At 45.4% G+C, this 23,670-nt stretch overlaps 1 protein-coding gene across 1 annotated transcript in view; it reads left to right on the top strand.

Moving 5' to 3' along the window:
- The first annotated feature begins 10,462 nt into the window (after positions 1 to 10,462).
- Positions 10,463 to 23,670, top strand: part of LOC144483455 (NACHT, LRR and PYD domains-containing protein 3-like) — a 29,450-nt gene continuing 16,242 nt past the window's right edge. The window contains exons 1-3 of the mRNA XM_078202147.1: positions 10,463 to 10,651; positions 20,773 to 20,867; positions 23,413 to 23,576. The gene's annotated coding sequence lies outside the window, so the exon portion shown is untranslated. The remainder of the gene's footprint in view (positions 10,652 to 20,772; positions 20,868 to 23,412; positions 23,577 to 23,670) is intronic.

Below are 23,670 nucleotides of genomic sequence, written 5' to 3' on the forward strand. Positions count from 1 at the left end.
TTGCAAACTTCTTAATCGTGGCTCCTATATTTAAGTCAGTGTAGGAGGATCATTTGCAACCTCAGGAAGGTTTTTCTTCTGCAATTCACTCCAGCCCCAATTAAGTCTCCCATGTGGGGTTTATGAGGCCTGGCCAATGGTGATGGAACCAGTAAATGTTTGTTCGCAATATTGGAAGTGCTGGATACCCGAGGTACAATGGCTGCTTACGGGTGGAGCACTCTTCAGGAAGAGGACTTGTGTTTAGTTTACAGGAAGTCAGGAAACCTCTTCACGCCTTTCGCTCGGATTATTGCTCGTTGAAGTAGGAAATGGGAGGCTTTGATGAATAACTACAGAGGAATATTCAGAACTGTGAAGAGTGGAGAAATAAGCAGAGGACCTTCCTTGTGCCGATCACTGCTATATTTAGGACTAATTATTGATATTTACCACAAACAGCAAGGCGCCGAGTACGGAGTCCTCACTGGATAGTCATTCAATTACAAAAAATATCCATCCACCATTACAATTTGATTCTAGCCACTGAGCCAGTTTTGGATCCAAATGACCACTTTCTTTCCCTTGGATCCAATGGCTTTTACTTTTCTGAACAGTTGTCAGAAAAACCTCACTAAAACCCACGTAGACTGCATCAAACAAGTGTCTCTCTAATCTGAAAAAAATTCAGTGAGGATAGTCAGACATCACCTTTCTTTTACCAATTGATGCCTTTCCAAAGGAGCATTTATAATAACTGTCGGAAGGTCTTTGAATAATTTGTCCACCAAGATCAAACTGACTGACCTGTAATTACCCCTTGCTGCTTTTTAAATAACTGTACAACATTAGCAGTTCCCCAATCTGACAACATCACGCTGCAGCCAAAGAGCACTGGAAAGTGATGGTTAAAGCTTCTTCTTTTTATTCCCTTACTCATCTTGGCAGCCTGGGATGCATTTCATCCAAATCTTTCAAAGATGGTGAATATCTCAACACTTCATCCCTCACTAAGTTTAACACATTCGATATTTCACAACCCTCATCTTTAACTGAGAGGTCTGCTTCGCTTCCCTGTTTTGTGAAAACAGACACACAGATCATTAAGAACCCTGTGCATTTCGTCTCTCTCCATCCACAAGTTACCATTTTGTTTTTTAATGCTTGGAATTCTTGCCTGAGTTATCTGTTTGCATTTTTTGTCTTTATAAAATATATTTTGTCTTTCCTTTTTACTGCCCCCTTATTGTTTCCTGCCCTCTCTTTGCTTTTCCAAGTTCCTTTTTAATTCCAGCTCTGTAATCGCAGACTGACACATTCCCAGGTTCAGGATAACGTACTGGGGCCACAGTAAAATCTGGGGCAGCTCCCACAAAGGGAAAAGGCTGCTTTTTAAGACCCCTCAGCGAGAGAATGAAAACTCAAAATAAACCCTCAGGCTACACGTTTGACGTATGTTCACGCTAAATGTTAACTGTGATTGTGAATGGAGTAAATAACATACAGAATTGGGAGGAACTTATTTGTTTTGCACTTTGTGTGCTGTCAGCTTTGAGTAGTCTTGTAATATACTTTTGTAAACTTCATGTGTAGAGTATATTGTTGGACAAATGCATTTTGATTGCTCTTTGCCCCCCAACCTCAATTCATCTCAGTTAATTCTGGGACAGTTGAAATCCACTTTGATCGCTGCCATTTTGTTTCTGCACTTGGAAAGGCCAGGCCTATTCGGGAAAGTCAGCATGTGCCTGTGTGGGGCAGGTTATGTCTTACTAACTTGATTGGTTTTTTTGAGGGGTGATGAAGGTGATCGATGAGGGTAGAGTAGTGGATGTTGTCTACATGGACTTTAGTAAGGCTTTTGACAAGGCCCCTTATGTTAGGCTCATCCAAAAGATTTACAAGCATGGGATCCACGGTGACTTGGCCACTTGGATTCCGAATTGACTTGCCCAAAGAAGTCAGAGTTGTGGTAGAAGGGTGTTTTTCTGGCTGGAGGTCCGTGACTAGTTATGTTCCACAGGGATCCGCACTGGGACCTATTGCTTTGGGATATATATAAATGACTTGGATGATAACATGGATGGGTCAGTAAATTTGCAGACAACTCTAGGTATGTGGAGTTGTGGATAGTATAGAAGGTTGTCAAAGGATACAGCGGGATATAGATCAGTTGCAGATATTTGCAGAGAGATAGCAGATGGAGTTTAATCCGGGCAAGTGTGAAGTGCTGCACTTTGGAAGGTCAAATGTTAAGGGTAAGTATACAGTCAATGGCAGGACCCTGGATAGCATTGATGGACAGAGGGATCTTGGGGTTCAAGTCCATAGCTCCCTGAAAGGGGCTATACAAGTAGATATGGTCGTAAAGAAAGTGTACGGCATGCTTGTCTTTATTGGTCGGGGCATTGAGTTTAAGAGTTCGGATGTCATGTTGCAGCTTTATAAAACTTCGGTTCGGCTGCACTTCGAGTATTGTGTTCAATTCTGGTTGCCACGTTGCAGGAGGGGTGTGGAGGCTTTGGAGAGGGTGCAGAAGAGGTTGACCAGAATGCTGCCTAGATTAGGGGATATGAGCTATAAGGAGAGGATGGACAAACTCGGGTTCTTTTCTCTGCAGTGGCAGAGGCTGAGGGGAGACCTGAAAGGAATCTATAAAATGATCATAGGGTTGACATTTACTAGAAGATTTTCTACCGAGAGTTACTACTAAGAGGCCTGCACTTAACGTGAGAGGGGGATTGTTCAACAGAGATGTGAGAGGCATATTTTTTACTCAGAGTGGTAGGTGTCTGGAACGCGTTGGCAGGGTTGCCAGTGTAGGTGTCTGGAGCGCGTTGCCAGGGGTGGTGGTGGTAGGTGTCTGGAACTTGTTCCCAGGGGTGGCGGTGGTAGTTGTCTGAAACGCGTTGCCAGGGGTGGTGGTGGTAGGTGTCTGGACCGCGTTGCCAGGGGTGGTGGTGGTAGGTGTCTGGACAGCGGTGCCAGGGATGGCGGTGGTAGGTGTCTGGACAGCGGTGCCAGGGGTGGTGGTGGTAGGTGTCTGGACCGCGGTGCCAGGGGTGGTGGTGGTAGGTGTCTGGACCGCGGTGCCAGGGGTGGCGGTGGTTGGTGTCTGGACCGCGGTGCCAGGGGTGGTGGTGGTAGGTGTCTGGACCGCGGTGCCAGGGGTGGCGGTGGTTGGTGTCTGGACCGCGGTGCCAGGGGTGGCGGTGGTTGGTGTCTGGACCGCGGTGCCAGGGGTGGCGGTGGTTGGTGTCTGGACCGCGGTGCCAGGGGTGGCGGTGGTAGGTGTCTGAAACGCGGTGCCAGGGGTGGCGGTGGTTGGTGTCTGGACCGCGTTGCCAGGGGTGGTGGTGGTAGGTGTCTGGAACGCGGTGCCAGGGGTGGTGGTGGTAGGTGTCTGGACCGCGTTGCCAGGGGTGGTGGTGGTTGGTGTCTGGACCGCGTTCCCAGGGGTGGCGGTGGTTGGTGTCTGGATCACGTTGCCAGGGGTGGTGGTGGTTGGTGTCTGGACCGCGTTCCCAGGGGTGGTGGTGGTAGGTGTCTGGAGCGCGTTGCCAGGGGTGGCGGTGGTTGGTGTCTGGAACGCGTTGCCAGGGGTGATACGATCGGGGAATTTAATAGGCTTTTAGAGAAGCACATGAATATGCAAAAAAGAGAGTTATACGGACCAGGGGCAGGCAGAAGGGATTAGTTTAATTTGGCATCATGTTCAGCACAAAATCGTGGGCTGAAGGGCCGTTTCCTGTGCTATGTTCTATGCAGAGAAACATAGAAGATAGGAGCAGGAGGAGGCCATTTAGCCCTTTGAGCTGCTCCACCATTCACTACGATCATGGCTGATCGTCCAACTCAATCGCCTCATCCTGCTTTCTCCCCAGAACCTTCGATCCCATTTGCCCCAAATGCTATATCCAGCCGCCTCTTGAGTACATTCTTCTCAGCAATGTCACTACATATTTGCTCTTTGACTTCCTTTTGACTGTCTGGGGTAGATGTTATACTCCCAGAACTGTCAGTGTCCCTTTCTTGTTCTTCAGTTCAATCCATATGACCTTATTTGATGATACCTTTACGAATGAAAATATTATACATTGATGTTAATATTAGTAGAAGAGTGGTAACTACTTTCACCTCCTACAGTGTTCATTGGTCAACTGCTGACACAATGAGAACTTTGGTCACTGTATTCAAGTTAGAGCTTCAACCAGGGCACTCATCTCATGGAGATTGTCACTGTCCAGAGGAATCATATCCACTTATAATGTATAAGTGCAGAGATATAATTCATACATTACCAGAGCTTAATATCAAAACTCCATCAAATCAAACACATCAAACATAAATGTTAACATAGTACAACCCTGCCAGGCTGTTAGAAACCAAGTGAAGGATCATTTAATTCACCATTGATCACCAAACTCCACATTTCCCTTGAGAATATTCTCTGCCATGGGAATTAGTCTGGTTTCATCCTGCACTGGGAGTAAATCTTTAACCAATGGGATTTCCCAGTGTGGAGTCTCAGTGAACAGGATCCCACCTGTAACCAGGTTGTGGAGACCAGTGGGACTCTCTGGATTTCACTGGGCAGCTGTCTGTGTCACACCGGCTGTGGAGAGTTAATGATTACTCTCGGGAAATGCCTGATCCCAGAGCTAACAGATGTTGTATGATGGAAAGGTGGATTTATTCACTGGTTCGGCTAAAGGCAACACTTCAGTCAAATTGATCTTAATCGTGTTTACCTCCAGATGAATGTGGATCCAGATTCACAACAATATTTGACGATTGTGACACACCAAGGGCTATTCAGATAGACAAGACTTCCATTTGGCATCATGTCTGCACCTGTGCTGTTCCAATGTGCCATGGATCAAATTCTAAGCGGATTAGAAAGAGTCCAGTGTTTCATAGGCCATATCTAAGTTACTGGAAAGAATGAGGAAGAACATCTCCACAACCTAGATGCCACACTCCAGAGACTAGAAGATCATGGATTAAGATTACTGAAAGATAAATACGGAAGATTTCCAATCTTCTATAGATGCAAAGAGACTGCACAAATTGCCTTCAAAAGTCAAAGCCATTTCTGACGCACCTGCACCTCAACATCAATCATCTTAATTCTCCTTTGGGCTTATTAAAGTATTTTTCATGAAAGGTTTGTCACTAATCTAGCGACTATTCTTAAACATTTACACAACTTTTTGTGTCATAAGAGGAAACAGAAATGGAAATGGGTGGATGTGTGTGAGAAAGCCTTCGTACAAGCTAAAGAGGTACTAGTAAAGTCAGAAATCCTGACACACTTTAATCCAAATTTACCTTTGCAACTGGCACATAACGCATCGCCTTATGGGATGGAGGCAGCAGTTTCTCACGCAATGCCCGATGGGAAAGAGAAGCCGATAGTTTTTGCACCAAGACCTTGAACAGAGCAGGAATGAACTCTGCACACAAACAAAAGGAAGCTCCAGGAATCATTTTCAGAATCAGGGCAACACCGATGTGGAAGGAAATGTACTGAATTAATGGATAATCGGTCACTAACAATGTTTTTTGGGCCTCATACTAGGATTCCATTTCTCACAGTCAGCCGGACATACCATAAAATATCGTCAGTCAAGTTTCCAGAGGGAAGCTGAGTTATTAAAGAAGTTATTTTTGGTGGTCAGGGCTCGATACCCAAATCGAGGAGAGAGCAGCGAAGTGTTTGTCTTGTGCAAAAGTTCAGAGCCTGTTGCCACGAGCTCTATTTCACCGAGGGGAATGCCCGCAAGGACCATGGTCAGCTCTGCTGAGGGCTGTTGGCTCTATTCACTCTCCACAGATGCTGTCAAACCTGCTGAGATTTTCCAGTGTTTTCTGTTTATGTTTATTTATTCGTGTCACAAATAGGCTTACATTAACACTGCAATGAAGTTACTGTGAAAATCCCCAAGTCGCCCACACTCCGGCGCCTGTTCGGGTTACACTGAGGGAGAATTTAGCGTGGCCAATGCACCTAAGCAGCACGTCTTTCGGACTGTGGGAGGAAACCGGAGCAACGGAGGAAACCCAGGTCAACAAGGGTTGAACGTCCAAAGTCCACACACAGTGATCCAAGCCGGGAATCGAACCCGGGTCTCTCGCACTGAGAGTCACCGGTGCTAACCACTGGGCCACCCATCCCACCCTTTGGTTCAGATTCCAATATTCACAGTATTTTGCTTTGATTTCAACAAAAGCGATTTGCATTCTTATAGCTCCTTTAATGCTATAAAATATTCCAAAGTCCTTCACTGGAGCAAAATGAGGCAAGTTTATTGTCTTACTGTCCTTACTGGACAGGAGAGTAAAAGCTTGATAAAAGAGGCAGATTTGTAAAAGATTTCTAAGGGACAGATGGGAGTAAATTCTGGAGCTCTGGACCCAGGCAGATGAAGGCACGGCTGACAATGGAGGGATGAAAGAAATGAGGGACGCAGAATTGAAAGAACGCTGAAACTTTGGATGGTTCCAGCGTTGGAGAATGTTAAAGATATCGGAAGGGATGAAATCGTTCAGAAAATTGAAGATGGGAATGAGAACTTTAAAATCAAGGCATTTCTGGACTGAATCCCAATGTCGGTCAGTGAACACAGGAGGCAGGGTCGACAGGCAGCCTGGAGTGAATAAGATCCAGTTTTAAATCCTGCCAGTGGCCAGGGACAGCAGGGTGTGACTGCAAGTCAGGCAGGTAAAGGGAACCAGCAGTCAGGAACTCAGGAGCCTCAGCCCTTGACCCTGTCCAACAGGTACGAGGCACTTGCTCCCTGTGTGGATGGCAAACAGGGCTGCAGGAAGGATGAGTCAGCTGACCAAGGCACCATGGTTCAGCAGGCCATTCAAGGGGAGGAAGTAAATAGGCAAGTTGTAGTTGTAGGGGATTCTATTATCAGGGGGATAGATAGTATCCTTTGTGAGCAGGATAGAGTGTCCCGCATGGTATGTTGCCTGCCCGGTGCTAGGGTGCGGGACATCTCTGACCGGCTTGAAAGGATACTGGAGAGGGAGGGGGAGGATCCAGTTGTTGTGGTCCATGTTGGTACCAACAACATAGGCAAGTCTAGGAAAGAGGACCTGTTTAGAGATTATAAAGAGCTAGGATTCAAATTAAAAAACAGGTCCTCAAGGGTCATAATCTCCGGATTACTGCCCGAGCCACGTGCAAATTGGCATAGGGAGGCAAGAATAAGGGAAGTTAACACGTGGCTGAAAGAGTGGTGTGGGAAAGAGGGGTTCCTTTTCATGGGACACTGGCATCAGTTTTGGGGCAGGGGGGACCTATACCGTTGGGATGGTCTCCACCTGGACCGAGCTGGGATCAGTGTTCTGGCGAAGAGAGTAAATGGGGTGGTCAATAGGACTTTAAACTAGAGATTGGGGGGGAAGGGAAAGTCAGGGAACCAAGAGGTGAAGGAATCAGTGGGAAGCGTAGCTGCTTAGGATTACAAAAAATCACGAAAAGGCAGCGCTCAGGAGAGGTTCCGATAGTCCCCATCTCACAAAATATGACACAGTGTCTGGAAAGGCTCAGTAAACCAAGGTCCACCACACTACGAAAACAAAAAGGGACGGTCAATAGGGAATTAAAGGTGCTATATTTAAATGCCCGCAGTGTCCGGAACAAGGTAGATGAGCTTGTGGCCCAGATTGTGACTGGCAGGTATGATGTGGTAGGCATCACAGAGACGTGGTTGCAGGGGGTTCAGGACTGGCAGTTAAACATCCAGGGATTCACAACCTATCGAAAAGACAGAGGGGTGGGTAGAGGGGGCGGGGTTGCCTTGTTAATTAGAAATGAAATTAAATCAATAGCACTAAACGACATAGGGTCAGACGATGTGGAGTCTGTGTGGGTAGAGCTGAGGAACCACAAAGGCAAAAAAACCATAATGGGAGTTATGTACAGGTAATTACAGGCGCATGAGGGAGGAACTGACAAAAATCGACTGGAAGCAGAGCCTAGTGGGAAAGACAGTAGAACAGCAATGGCAGGAGTTTCTGGGAGTAATTGAGGACACAGTGCAGAGGTTCATCCCAAACAAAAGAAAGGTTATCAGAGGGGGGATTAGGCAGCCATGGCTGACAAAGGAAGTCAGGGAATGCATCAAGGCAAAAGAGAGAGCCTATAATGTGGCAAAGAGTAGTGGGAAGTCAGAAGATTGGGAAGGCTATAAAAACAAACAGAGGATAATAAAGAGAGAAATAAGGAAGGAGAGGATCAAATATGAAGGTAGGCTAGCCAGTAACATTAGGAATGATAGTAAAAGTTTCTTTAAATACATTAAAAACAAACGGGAGGCAAAAGTAGACATTGGGCCGCTCCAAAATGACGCTGGTAATCTAGTGATGGGAGACAAGGAAATAGCTGAGGAACTTAATAAGTACTTTGCGTCAGTCTTCACAGTAGAAGACATGAGTAATATCCCAACAATTCAGGAAAGTCAGGGGGCAGAGTTGAATATGGTTGCCATCACAAAGGAGAAAGTGCTAGAGAAACTAAAAGGTCTGAAAATTGATAAATCTCCGGGCCCAGATGGGCTACATCCTAGAGTTCTAAAGGAGATAGCTGAAGAAATAGTGGAGGCGTTAGTTATGATCTTTCAAAAGTCACTGGAGTCAGGGAAAGTCCCAGAGGATTGGAAAATCGCTGTTGTAACCCCACTGTTCAAGAAGGGAACAAGAAAAAAGATGGAAAATTATAGGCCAATTAGCCTAACCTCAGTTGTTGGCAAAATTCTAGAATCCATCGTTAAGGATGAGATTTCTAAATTCTTGGAAGTGCAGGGTCGGATTAAGACAAGTCAGCATGGATTTAGTAAGGGGAGGTCGTGCCTGACAAACCTGTTAGAGTTCTTTGAAGAGATAACAAATAGGTTAGACCAAGGAGAGCCAATGGATGTTATCTATCTTGACTTCCAAAAGGCCTTTGACAAGGTGCCTCACGGGAGACTGCTGAGTAAAATAAGGGCCCATGGTATTCGAGGCAAGGTACTCACATGGATTGACGATTGGCTGTCAGACAGAAGGCAGAGAGTTGGGATAAAAGGTTCTTTCTCAGAATGGCAACCGGTGACAAGTGGTGTCCCGCAGGGTTCAGTGTTTGGGCCACAGCTGTTCTCTTTATATATTAACGATCTAGATGACGGGACTGGGAGCATTCTGGCCAGGTTTGCCGATGATACAAAGATAGGTGGAGGGGCAGGTAGTATTGAGGAGGTGGGGAGGCTGCAGAAAGATTTAGACAGTTTAGGAGAGTGGTCCAAGAAGTGGCTGATGAAATTCAACGTGGGCAAGTGCGAGGTCGTACACTTTGGAAAAAAGAATAGAGGCATGGACTATTTTCTAAACGGTGACAAAATTCATAATGCTAAAGTGCAAAGGGACTTGGGAGTCCTAGTCCAGGATTCTCTAAAGGTAAACTTGCAGGTTGAGTCCGTAATTAAGAAAGCAAATGTAATGTTGTCATTTATCTCAAGAGGCTTGGAATACAAAAGCAGGGATGTACTTCTGAGGCTTTATAAAGCACTGGTTAGGCCCCATTTGGAGTACTGTGAGCAATTTTGGGCCCCACACCTCAGGAAGGACATACTGGCACTAGAGCGGGTCCAGCGGAGATTCACACGGATGATCCCAGGAATGGTAGGCCTGACATACGATGAACGTCTGAGGATCGTGGGATTATATTCATTGGAGTTTAGGAGGTTGAGGGGAGATCTGATAGAAACTTACAAGATAATGAACGGCTTAGATAGGATGGATGTAGGGAAGTTGTTTCCATTAACAGGGGAGACTAGGACGCGGGGGCACAGCCTTAGAATAAAAGGGAGTCACTTTAGAACAGAGATGAGGAGAAATTTCTTCAGCCAGAGAGTGGTGGATCTGTGGAATTCATTGCCACAGAGGGCTGTGGAGGCCGAGACGTTGAGCGTCTTCAAGACAGAAATTGATAAATTCTTGATTTCTCGAGGAATTAAGGGCTATGGGGAGAGAGCGGGTAAATGGAGTTGAAATCAACCATGTTGAATGGTGGAGTGGACTCGATGGGCCGAATGGCCTTACTTCCGCTCCTATGTCTTATGGTCTTATGGTCTATGACTGAGCATGGGGAAATACATTTCTCACTGTGCAGCCCCACTTCCATTCAGCAGTTAAACAGTTAATGTGTTCACCTTTAAAGTTATCAGATCCTGCATTGAAACATCTGACACTGGCCCTTTGTTTGAAAGTCTAAACATAAGAAAATCGATGGAGTTTTTAAACAGTTTCAGGTTGAAACCCAGTGATTCATTCTGGAGGCATGACTCCGATTGAACTCACTGTGTGACAGCAATTAATTACAAATTGTTTGTAACTAACTTTGTTCACAGTTCAAAGAGTTTTTAAATTGGCTCAATGATGTGTTTTCTGAATAGCAACTTCCAGTCGGAGGACAGAGACAGAGACAGAGTCGTTTCAGCACAGCAGGAACCATTCAACCCATCGAGATGTAATACAAATCTCAAATTACAGAGATCAGATCCAATTACTGAACTGTGATTTGCTGAAAGAAAACCAGGAACAACATTACGTTTGGTAGCAAAGAGTTTACAAAGAGAAAACTAGCAGACTCCACACGGAAGCAGAGAATCTGCAGGTCAAGGTAAGATTTGTCTGCTCCTGTACTTTATGTATTTCTTTATTTTAAACCATTTTCTCAGTCAGATTATTTTACATGGGCTGTTGTAGCCATTCCCCTTCCATGAGGTTTTATACAGTGACTGAGCTGGAGCAGTGATGAAGGTGATCTGTTTAACAGTGAGGCTCCCAGAATCAGACCACTCCTGTTCCACACCATTATTTTCATTTTTAAGAGGGATGGAATGAGGTGAATCAGAGCATTCCCACATCCCAGTTCAGACCGGGCTGGGCCCTGGACCTTCCTCGATATGGGTTTTTGTAATTACAGGGAATTAATTTTAGAGCTCTGGCGCCCTCAACGCTACGACAACGGATGAATGAACACTGCTCGACAATTATCAGGCAAGAGTGTTCTCTTCCTGTTGGGGAACACTTCAGCGGTCACGGGCATTCACCTCTGATCTTCAGGTAAGCGTTCTCCAAGGCAGCCTTCACGACACACGACAACGCAGAGTGGCTGAGCAGAAACTGATAGCCAAGTTCCGCACACATGAGGATGGCCTCAACCGGGATCTTGGGTTCATGTCACACTATCTGTAACCCCCACGACTCGCCTGGGCTTGCAAAATCTCACTAACTGTCCTGGCAGGAGACAATACACACCTCTTTCATATGTGCTTAACCCTGTCTCCACTCACATTGTCTGTACCTTTAAGACTTGATGAACTGTAAAAACTCGCATTCCAATCATTATTTTGTAAATTGAGTTTGTGTCTTGATATGCCCTGTTTGCAAACAGAACTCCAACTTACCTGGCGAAAGAGCAGCACTCCGAAAGCTAGTGGCTTGTGCTACCAAATAAACCTGTTGGACATTAACCTGGTGTTGTGAGACGTCTTACAGTGTTTACCCCAGTCCAACGCCGGCATCTCCACATCATGCCCTCAACATACAGAGTTTAGCTGCACAGTCTGCATTTCCCTGCTCCAACCAATACTCGGGTAATGAACGCACTCTCAAGTCTTTGGTTAAAAGTCAAAATATCAGATGTACACTGTGACTGTTTGTAATGTTACAGATAGAAATTCACTGCACTGACTGAATTGGAAATGATAACCTCTCTAATCAGCCTCAAACATTGTTTCTAGCTGAATTGGGTGCAGACTTGTCAAACTGGTTCAATTGGTTACTCTCTCCTATAAATAGAAACCTTGAAATAATCTCATAACTTTTACCAGAGGGTGAAACTCAGACACGGGTATTATAAACAGGGTCAGCTCAGATGATTGGTATGATTTCTACTGAGATAACCAGGCTGCATTGAATTGACAAAGGCAGGACCTGCACAGTGACAGTAAAGCCGGTGTGGTTGAGGTCAAGTGGGAATGTAGTTTCTGAACTGATTGTGAAGTATCTCTTTCTTCCTTCCATTTAAATGTGTCGCCTCCCAGGGAGATTATTCTCCTCCACTCCCTGCAGTGAATCCATCCTTTGTGGCTGTAGCTATTATCTAACTGTGAGCTCCCCGCAGTGAATCCATCCTTTGCAGCTGTAGCTATTATCTAACTGTGAGCTCCCCGCAGTGAATCCATCCTTTGCGGCTATAGCTATTATCTAACTGTGAGCTCCCCGCAGTGAATCCATCCTTTGTGGCTGTAGCTATTATCTAACTGTGAGCTCCCCGCAGTGAATCCATCCTTTGCGGCTGTAGCTATTATCTAACTGTGAGCTCCCCGCAGTGAATCCATCCTTTGCGGCTATAGCTATTATTTAACTGTGAGCTCCCGCAGTGAATCCATCCTTTGTGACTGTAGCTATTATCTAACTGTGAGGTCCCTGTAGTGAATCCATCATTTGCGGCTGTAGCTATTATCTAACTGTGAGCTCCCCACAGTGAATCCATCCTTTGTGGCTGTAGCTATTATCTCACTGTGAGCTCCCCACAGTGAATCCATCCTTTGTGGCTGTAGCTATTATCTCACTGTGAGCTCCCCACAGTGAATCCATCCTTTGCAGCTGTACCTATTATCTAACTGTGAGCTCCCCACAGTGAATCCATCCTTTGTGGCTGTAGCTATTATTTAACTGTGAGCTCCCCGCAGTGAATCCATCCTTTGTGGCTGTAGCTATTATCTAACTGTGAGCTCCCCGCAGTGAATCCATCCTTTGCGGCTGTAGCTATTATCTAACTGTGAGCTCCCCGCAGTGAATCCATCCTTTGCGGCTGTAGCTATTATCTAACTGTGAGCTCCCGCAGTGAATCCATCCTTTGCAGCTGTAGCTATTATCTAACTGTGAGCTCCCCACAGTGAATCCATCCTTTGTGGCTGTAGCTATTATCTCACTGTGAGCTCCCGCAGTGAATCCATCCTTTGCAGCTGTAGCTATTATCTAACTGGGAGCTCCCCGCAGTGAATCCATCCTTTGCGGCTGTAGCTATTATCTAACTGTGAGCTCCCGCAGTGAATCCATCCTTTGCGGCTGTAGCTATTATCTCACTGTGAGCTCAGGCAGTAACTGAGAAACAGTTTATTCAACACTGGGACCCTCACAGCTCAACTTGTTTCTAACTCCCCACCATCCCTCTCATTTTGAATAAGAGGTGATGCGATTAACCAGGGACAGGGAGCACAGGGTCTCCACAGACAGTGAAGAGATTGTGGGAGGACCTTCTTGGGGCACAATGTGAGATAATACTCTTTGGATTTAAAAGCGACAGATTTGAATGGAGTAGGAAATGAATGACAGATGGTCATGCTGAGACTGATTCTTGATACAGAAATCAGTATATGTTGGATTCAGTTTGAATAAGTTTTTACAGGTCGCTATAATGAGGTTAGTTGGAGCTCAGTGTGTTCAGCTTTGAATTACATTCCAAGCGCCCACAATGGCTCCAGGTGGAGCTGAGCTGTAATTGTTAGGTTAATACCTGAGGTGCAGCGACTGAGCTGCTGATAGACTAGTTCAACTGGTTATATTTCTGAGGATGAATTAGCATTGGGTATAATTTAATATTCTGCCCCCATTTTTTTATCTTACTCTGTAAGATCCTGTCAATTCCATTCATTAAAATGATAATAAATCCTGTTAAAGGAAAGAAAGCACTGTTCATGTTCTGAAAGATTGATGGGTAGGAAACAAATACCCGTTCAGTAATACAGCGGGTTACTTGTGGTACCATCAGGATTGAATTGTTAGATCAAACAGTGCGTTAAACTGGGAGGGGATGGTTTGAATCTTTTCTGGTTCAGAACAGACCCCGACATCCTTGAAGGGAATGAGATAAATGATTGTAGGAAGAAGATGTCAGAGTGAGAAAAATTGAACCTTGTTCTCACAAAAAGCCAGTGCAGATATCAGAGCCTGCTGATTGAGTTTTAAACTATTTTAATATCCATGAAAATAAATAATATCAAGGTGTAGTAATCTTACCAAGGCCAGTTTTCCATCACCATACACCCATTTATTTACAGCGGCAGTTGAGTGCCATTCGACTGCTGTAGAGTGTAAATAAGCCCTGAGTCAACAACTGCTGGCCGCCTGTGTGGAGCCAACTGATTTTAACGCCCCCTTCCCTCACCTCCTCCCTCCCCCACCAGCTGCTCCTTCCCTAGGGGAGCTGATACTCAGAGGAAAAGAGGTCCAGCAGAGATCTATTGATGATTCCCCATGGCCATCATAACATCCCTCTCTCCCCCCGCAATTCAATTTATTCCCTGCACCCCCACCAGCAAGCATCCTTTCTGCTGCTTAGTGACCGGCCTTGGGTCAGCTGGAGGTCGGACCAGATCAGTGGGTGTGAAGTGGATGGGGGACCTTTGCTTCTGGAGAAAGTGTGGCAAAGTCACCGATCTGGTTCCTTTTGAGGCCCCGCTTCACCAGGGGCACTGGACTTCTGCACTTCCATGTCGGAGTCCGTAGCAGGAGACTAAGGAAATCTGGCATATCCGCTACAACTCTCACCAACCTTTACCGATGCACCATAGAAAGCATTCTTTCTGGTTGTATCACAGCTTGGTATGGCTCCTACGTTGTCCAAGACTGCAATAAACTGCAAAGAGTCGTGAATGTAGCCCAATCCCATCACGCAAACCAGCCACTGACACTGTCTACACTTCGCGCTGCGTCGGCAAAGCAGTCAGCATAATAAAGGACACGACGCACCCCAGACATTCCCTCTTCCCCCTTCTTCCGTTGGGAAAAGTATATAAAAGTCTGAGGACATGTACCAACCGATTCAAAAACAGCTTCTTCCCTGCTGCCATCAGACATTTGAATGGACCGACCTCGCATTAAGTTGATCTTTCTCTACACCCTCGCTATGTCTGTAACAGTACATTCTGCACTCTTTCCTTTCATTCTCTATGAACAATATGCTTTGTCTGTATAGCGAGCAAGAAACAATACTATTCACTGTATCTGAATACATATGACAATAACAAATCAAATCACTTGGAGGGGCCAGCGTGTGTTCGATCTCCATTTATGGCTCGTCGCTGGCAGTGGCCATGCCTGTGACTGGTACTGTGGCCTGTACTGACACAGGTTCTCTATTCTGGTGATGGTTCAGGTGCTTCCTGATAATCTTGACCTGCACTTGGACTTTGTACAACATGAGCCCTGTCTTTTCTGTTATAATCTTGGGGGTCCAATGGTTGCCGTCCTTGAAGTTCCTCACATGGACTGGATCATCGGTCTTAAATGCTCTTTCTGTTTGCACAGAATCCTGGTTCTTCTTCTGGGTCTTCTTTTGGGACTCCACCTTCCTTGCCAGGTTGATTGGCCATGCTAAATTGACCTGAATGTCAGGGGATGAGCAGTCGTGTAGTCAGAGGTGACCTTTAGTTCTTGAAGATCGAAGTGTAAAATCAGTTGGGTGACCCTAAGAAACAGCCAGGGGCAAAATCCATTGGTGTGAAGTGTTTGTCGGTCACCCAGCAGCAGATGGAATGTGAATCTCAGGTACGTCAGGAAGTTTGAGGTGTGTTTAAGAAGGGTAATGCAGTAATCCATCTACATCGAGACTCGGTGAAACATAATTAGTACTAATGTTGTGGGGGATGAATTGTTTGAAAGTATCCTGAGCCATGTTCTAGAATAGTATATTGAAGAACCAACTAGGGAATCGAAAAACAGGAGACTAAATATGTAAATGAATGATCTCGGAAAGTGTTATCATAACAATGAACAAAGAAAAGTACAGAACAGGACAGGGCCCTTCGGCTCTCCAAACCTGTGCCGATCCTGATGCCCTAACGAAATAAAAAACCTCCAGCCCTTACTCGATCTGCCTGCTTCCACCACCTCCCTCAGGCAGTGCATTCCAGGCACCCACCACTCTCTGCGTGAAACATTTTGCCTGCACATCTCACTTAAACTTCCCCCCCCCTCACCTTGAACCTGTGCCCTCTTGTAATTGACACTCCCACCGTCGATGCCCCTCATAATTTTGTAGACCTCTATCTGGTCTCTGCTCAGCCTCCATCTTTCCAGTATAAACAATCCTAGTTCATTCAATCTCTCCTCATAATCAACACCCTCGTGCTGGTGAACCTTCTTTGCACTCTCTCAAAACTCCAGGTTCTGCTGGGAGTGTGGTGACCAGAACTGCACACAATACTCCAAATGCGGCCTAACCAAGGTTTTATATAGCTGCAACATGATTTCCCAGTTCTTGTACTCGGTGCCCTGGCTGATGAAGACAAGCATGTTATTTGCTTTCTTAATCACCGTGGCCACCGTGTGTCGCCACTTTGTGAGAACTGTGGACCTGCACGCCCAGGTCCCGAGATACGTTAATGTTCCCAAGAGTTTTGCCATTCACAGTATAATTCATGATAGAATTTTACATTTAAGTTTGAAAGTGATTAAGTTGCATTAGAAACTAGGGCATTAAATTAAAACAAAAACTCTGAAGGTGTGAGGATCAAATTGGCTGTGGTGGACTGGAAAACTACGTTTAAAGTTTGTCAGACAATGTCGAACATTTATAGAATTAATACATAGTATACAATAGCAATACAATCTGAAACCCAGAAAGGAATGTGTTCCAATCATGGCTAATGGAAACAAAGCAAGGATTGTGTCGGATCAAAGGAAGCAGCATATAAAGTTGATGTGGATTTATGGGTATAGGAGTAGGTTGAGAATCCAAACAGGAATGTCTGTCATCCACTCCAAAAGCAGAGTTCACTGGCAGTCCTTGCCACAGCAGCATTTTCTTCCTGTGGTCGGCACATTGGTAAAGGAAGACGACATGTGTCTGTGTCTGCGTTTGCATTGTCCTTCCCTGCCAGCCTTGATCACCATGTTATACTGGTTTGGTGACAGTGTGAGAGCCCAGTGCTGTATTCTCACTGAGGCCTTAGAACATAGAACATAGAAAGCCACAGCACAAACAGGCCCTTCAGCCCACAAGTTGCGCTGATCACATCCCTACCTCTAGGCCTATCTATAGCCCTCAATCCCATTAAATCCCATGTACTCATCCAGAAGTCTCTTAAAAGACCCCAACGAGTTTGCCCCCACCACCACCGACGTCAGCCGATTCCACTCACCCACCACCCTCTGAGTGAAAAACTTACCCCTGACATCTCCTCTGTACCCACCCCCCAGCACCTTAAACCTGTGTCCTCTCGTAGCAACCATTTCAGCCCTTGGAAATAGCCTCTGAGAGTCTACCCTATCCAGACCTCTCAACATCTTGTAAACCTCTATCAGGTCACCTCTCATCCTTCGTCTCTCCAGGGAGAAGAGACCAAGCTCCCTCAACCTATCCTCATAAGGCATGCCCCCCAATCCAGGCAACATCCTTGTAAATCTCCTCTGCACCCTTTCAATGGCTTCAACATCTTTCCTGTAATGAGGTGACCAGAACTGCGCGCAGTACTCCAAGTGGGGTCTAACCAGGGTCCTATAAAGCTGCAGCATTATCTCCCGACTCCTAAACTCAATCCCTCGATTAATGAAGGCTAGTACGCCGTACGCCTTCTTGACCGCATCCTCCACCTGCGAGGCCGATTTAAGAGTCCTATGGACCCGGACCCCAAGGTCCTTCTGATCCTCTACACTGCTAAGAATGGTACCCTTCATATTATACTGCTGCTTCATCCCATTGGATCTGCCAAAATGGATCACTACACACTTATCCGGGTTGAAGTCCATCTGCCACTTCTCCGCCCAGTCTTGCATTCTATCTATGTCTCGCTGCAACTTCTGACATCCCTCCAAACTATCCACAACACCACCTACCTTGGTGTCGTCAGCAAACTTACCAACCCATCCCTCCACTTCCTCATCCAGGTCATTTATGAAAATGACAAACAGCAAGGGTCCCAGAACAGATCCCTGGGGCACTCCACTGGTCACTGACCTCCATGCAGAGAAAGACCCCTCCACAGCCACTCTCTGCCTTCTGCAGGCAAGCCAGTTCTGGATCCACAAGGCAACAGCCCCTTGGATCCCATGCCCTCTCACTTTCTCAAGAAGTCTTGCATGGGGGACCTTATCGAACGCCTTGCTGAAGTCCATATAGACCACATCCACCGCTCTTCCTTCGTCAATGTGTTTGGTCACATTTTCAAAGAACTCAACCAGGCTCGTAAGGCACGACCTGCCCTTGACAAAGCCGTGCTGACTACTTTTGATCATACTAAACTTCTCTAGATGATCATAAATCCTGTCTCTCAGGATCCTCTCCATCAACTTACCAACCACTGAGGTTAGACTCACCGGTCGGTAATTTCCCGGGCTGTCCCTGTTCCCTTTCTTGAATATAGGGACCGCATCTGCAATCCTCCAATCCTCCGGAACCTCTCCCGTCTCCATCGACGATGCAAAGATCATCGCCAAAGGCTCCGCAATCTCCTCCCTCGCCTCCCACAGTAACCTGGGGTACATCCCATCCGGTCCCGGCGACTTACCAACCTTGGGGGGAATGCGCTTGGATTCACTGCAAAGACTCATCAATGGCTTATGGTCTGTGCATATGGTGAATGAAAGACCACAAAGATACTGATGAAAATGTTTCACAGCGAAATCGATGGCTACACCTTCCTTGTCTGACTGAGAATATCCCTTCTCAGCTTCTGTCAGCGTATGAGCTGCAAAACCAATGGCTTGCTCTGACCTGTCCTCCATCAGATGAGGGAGTTCTGCCCCAACACCGTAGGATGAGGCATTGCATGATAGAATGAGTTCCTGTCTTGTTCAAAGTGATCGAGCAGATTAGCTAATTGCAGCAGTGCCTTCACATCCTTGAAAGCTTTCTTTTATGCTGACCCCCACTTTAATTTGGTTTCTTTGTGAAGCAGTATATACAGTGGTCCCAACACTGCTGAAAGATCTGGCAAAAACATGTCGTAAAAGTTAACCAAACCCAAAAATGACCTCAGCTCGGACATATTCTTGGGGTCTGGAGCTTTTTTCCTCCACAAGTGATGAACGCTGCACTATGATTTTGTGAACTAGATATTCCACAATTTGGCTATTACTGGCTCCAGGAAGACCAGATTCGATAGAGTTCTCCTTCAGACAATTTACTCATTTTCTGTGGCCAGGTTTACTGCTGGTTTCCCTGGAAGGGGAGCATGCCATGTCCACCGGCATGAGCGAGAAATTCCTTACCTGGAGGGCATTTGCAAGGTCTGGGATAGAGATTGAATCTCTTTACAGAGATTGTGTTTTGACGTTTCAATTTTCCCCTGGTAGTCTGCCTACTTGATGCCGTATCCCAAGATGCAAAAGAAGTACAAGGAAGGACACCCAGAAACCTCACAGAAATAATAGAAACCCTACAGTGCAGAAAGAGGCCATTCGGCCCATCGAGTTTGCACTGACAACAATCGCATGTTGGACTTATCCCCACAACCCCACGCAGTTACCCCATTAATCACTCTAACTAACACATCCCGCCACACTAAGGGACAATCGTGCATGAATAATCAACCTAAGCCGCACATCTTTGGACTGTGGGAGGAAACCGGAGCAGCCTGAGGAAACCCACAATGATACGGGGAGAATGTGCAAACTCCAGACAGACAGTGACCAAGCCGGGAATCGAAGGCAGGTCCTTGGAGATGTGAGACAGTAGTGCTAACCACTCTGCCACTATATCTCCCAATGCTAAACCAGTTTGTTCAGATCCATAGCTCTAAATGAGTATCTCAATTAAAGAAAGGGTTCCACAGGCTGGAAGATGTTTGGGATGAGTATTCCAGAGCGTAGTCTCTTGGCAGCTGAAGGCAAGGGGCCCATGTGTCGAAGAATCCACATAAGGGCTGGTCAAACTTTCGGGAGCGCGGAAATATTGCCAACATCTAAGGCTGGACTATAATATCTGGCTGGGACGTGTGAGTCAGTGGATATATTTGAAAAGCTCGATTGAGGTTCCAGATGGTGTACACGGATCTAGGGTTAATGAGACATGGTGCAAGTTAGGATACAAGAAGCAAGTTTCAGGGCAGTTCGTAAGATCATCTTGCATGTGTAACACTTTTTTATTTGCTGACTAGCAATATATTTATGAGAAACGGATAGCCCACCCAGTGGGACTCCAGAGAATGGGATTGGGAAGATAAACCAATGCCAGTGATATGTGCTCTGCAATTTACTGGATAAACAAAAAGACGGATAATTTCCACCCAGCTGGAAGGCAGTGAAGAGCTGATCATGTGATCAACTGTGCCAAAGGCTTCAGAGACGTAGAGTCGGCTGAAGATACTTCACTGACCATTTTATTTCTGCTAGAATGTAATGTTTGACTTTGATAAGAGCTGTTTCAGTATTGTGGCATAGGTGGATACCTAGTTAGATGTATTCAAACAAGCTCCAAGAAAGTTGTGTCTACATTTATCAGGTAAAGTTATCGTCACGTGTTTTGGAGAAAAGGGAGGCTGGACATGGGCCAGGGATTTTCAAGGGCAAATGAAATCAAGATGATTTTTTGAAGAGGCAGTACCAAGGTTGTGGGGTCACCGTCAGATCTACCAGTTATATATATCCACATGGTGTTTGTGAGATTGTAAATACCAAAAGATCGTCCCCATATAAAATTTGGAAATCACATTGCTGCTTAAAGATACAAACAAGGCATTTTCACTTCACAGTTTCCATTTAACCCTGCTCTGGATTTGTCTATTTCAGAGCACCAGAATCGAAAACACCTGTCACAAAAATGGCTGAAGGTTTCAACAGCGGAGTATATCCAATATCTTCAAAAAGATTGACTTTGGACAATGGTAGGTTCAGAAAATACTCCCAAGTTTTCACCGTCCTGTTAATGAATCCAGACCTCATTCATGAACCTGCTGTTCACACAAGGAGCAGAGAAGAACATAGCGGCAGCAAATTATAAACCGGTAAAACTGATATAATGAAGTTGTGCTGAAAGCAATGTCTAGTGCATGTCGATAGGCATTGTTTACATGGACATCCAGAAGGAATTTGGACAGAGTTTCTTAAAATTTCTGTCATGCAATTGAAGGCAAATTTGTGACCTCATTGTGAAATTGGTGGAAAAGCAAGGGATAGAGATGAGGTAAATGGTGATTTAGGCTGACTGTCAGGATGCAACTTGCTGTGTTCCAGAAGCATCTGTGTTCGGCTCACAATTACGAACCAAATTTATTGACAGCCTAGATGTTGGAATAAAAAAATGGATATATAAAACTGATTATGACACAAAGTTATTGAAACATTGTCGTCAATATAGCTGGCAATATAAGAACATAAGAAATAGGAGCAGGAGTAGGCCATCTGGCCCTTCGAGCCTGCCCCGCCATTCAACAAGATCATGGCTGATCTGAAGCGAATCAGTTCCACTTACCCGCCTGCTCCCCATATCCCCTAATTCCCTTATCGATCAGAAAACTATCTACCCGTGATTTAAACATATTCAACGAGGAAGCCTCCACCACTTCAATGGGCAGAGAATTCCAGAGATTCACTACCCTCTGAGAGAAGAAGTTCCCCCTCAACTCTGTTCTGAACCGGCCCCCCCTTATTTTGAGGCTGTGCCCTCTAGTTCTGGTTTCCCTTCTAAGTGGAAAGAATCTCTCCACCTCTACCCTATCCAGCCCCTTCATTGTCTTATACGTCTCTATAAGATCACCCCTCATCCTTCTAAACTCCAACGAGTACAGACCCAATCTGTTTAATCTCTCCTCATAAGCTACTCCCCTCATCTCCGGTATCAACCTGGTGAACCTTCTCTGCACTCCCTCCAAGGCCAATATATCCTTCCGCAAATAAGGGGACCAAAACTGCACACAGTACTCCAGTTGCGGCCTCACCAGTGCCTTGTACAGTTGCAGCAAGACCTCCCTGCTTTTATACTCCATCCCTCTCGCGATAAAGGCCAACATTCCATTCGCCTTCTTGATCACCTGCTGCACCTGCAGACTGAGTTTTTGCGATTCATGCACAAGGACCCCCAGGTCCCTCTGCACAGTCGCACGATGTAATTTTTCTCCATTTAGATAATATTCCAATTTACTATTATTTCTTCCAAAGTGGATAACCTCACATTTGCTAACATTATATTCCATCTGCCAGATCCTCGCCCACTCGCTCAGCCTATCCAAGTCTCTCTGCAGACTTTCCGCGTCCTCCACGCAATTTGCTTTCCCACTCACCTTCGTGTCATCAGCAAACTTGAATACCCTAGATTCAGTCCCCTCCTCCAGATCATCTATGTAAATGGTAAACAATTGAGGCCCCAGCACCGATCCCTGCGGCACGCCACTGGTCACCAACTGCCAACCAGAAAAGCACCCATTTATCCCAACTCTCTGCTTCCTGTTAGATAGCCAATCACCAATCCACGCCAACACCTTACCCCTAACTCCGTGTACCCCAATCTTCTGCAGCAACCTTTTGTGAGGCACCTTATCGAACGCCTTCTGGAAATCTAAAAACACCACATCCACCGGTTCCCCTCTGTCAACCGCACTAGTGACATCTTCATAAAAGTCCAGTAGATTCGTCAAACACGACTTTCCCTTCATGAATCCATGCTGCGTCTGCTTGATCGAACCATTCTTATTCAGGTGCTCTGTTATTTCCTCTTTAATAATGGACTCGAGCATCTTCCCAACTACGGACGTTAAGCTAACTGACCTGTAGTTACCCGCCTTATGCAATGAAATATCAGTAAATTAAGTGAATTGGCACGTTTGTGGCAAATAGATTAAAATGCAGGCAAATATCAGGTCCTTCACTTTCAATAAGGGATAGAACAGGGCCCTTTCCAAATGTGGAAAACCTAGAAACTTGGAAGCTCTACAGAACCTTGGGAATTCCTGAATATAGATTGTTAAAATATCGTGAAAAGGGAGCATAAAGTAAAACAAACAATTTAATGTTGGATTTTATGTCCAGAGGACAAGAGCATGTAGGGATAGAAGTTATGTTACAAGCGAGACAAGCTCCTGAATAGACCAATCCCGGCTGTGGCGATTGCAGTTAAAATAAAGGCAAAACCTTTCAGGAATGAAATTGAAAAATGCTTCGAAACGCAAAAACATTTCCTGCAAAAAAGGTAATTGATATTGGAAAGTTGATGTGAATTGCTTCTTACTAACCAGGGGTATGAAGTGATTTGGAGGTCAGCTGGATACATGGGTTTTATTCACAAATGAGATAAATATCATGAATGTTTTCTGAAAGATAGTTGATAACATGGCTCACATGACATTTAAGTGGGTTGTTTTAAGTTTACGGGAAATTAAAACAGTCCAGATAGGAACTCATTGTGTTTCATTTTTTTCCAATTTCTGTTCACAGATCCAAACTCTAAAATGACTGAGTTCTTGACAAACTGTAAAGATGACCAACTGTTGCTGTTGACCAAATTCTACCGGGACAGACTAGAACAGGCGATTGAAGGAGTGGCGAGACTCTGTCTGATGTTTGCAGCATGCGATCATATTGGTGTGAAACAAAGTCATGTAAGTCCAGGATATAGTGGGTTTAGTGATTTTGCCCATTTTCACTTCGCAGACCTGATTAAATTAGAGGAAGAATAATTTGCTGAACAATAAG

The sequence above is a fragment of the Mustelus asterias genome, unplaced genomic scaffold (assembly GCF_964213995.1).
Source record: "Mustelus asterias unplaced genomic scaffold, sMusAst1.hap1.1 HAP1_SCAFFOLD_69, whole genome shotgun sequence".
Classification (NCBI taxonomy): domain Eukaryota; kingdom Metazoa; phylum Chordata; class Chondrichthyes; order Carcharhiniformes; family Triakidae; genus Mustelus; species Mustelus asterias.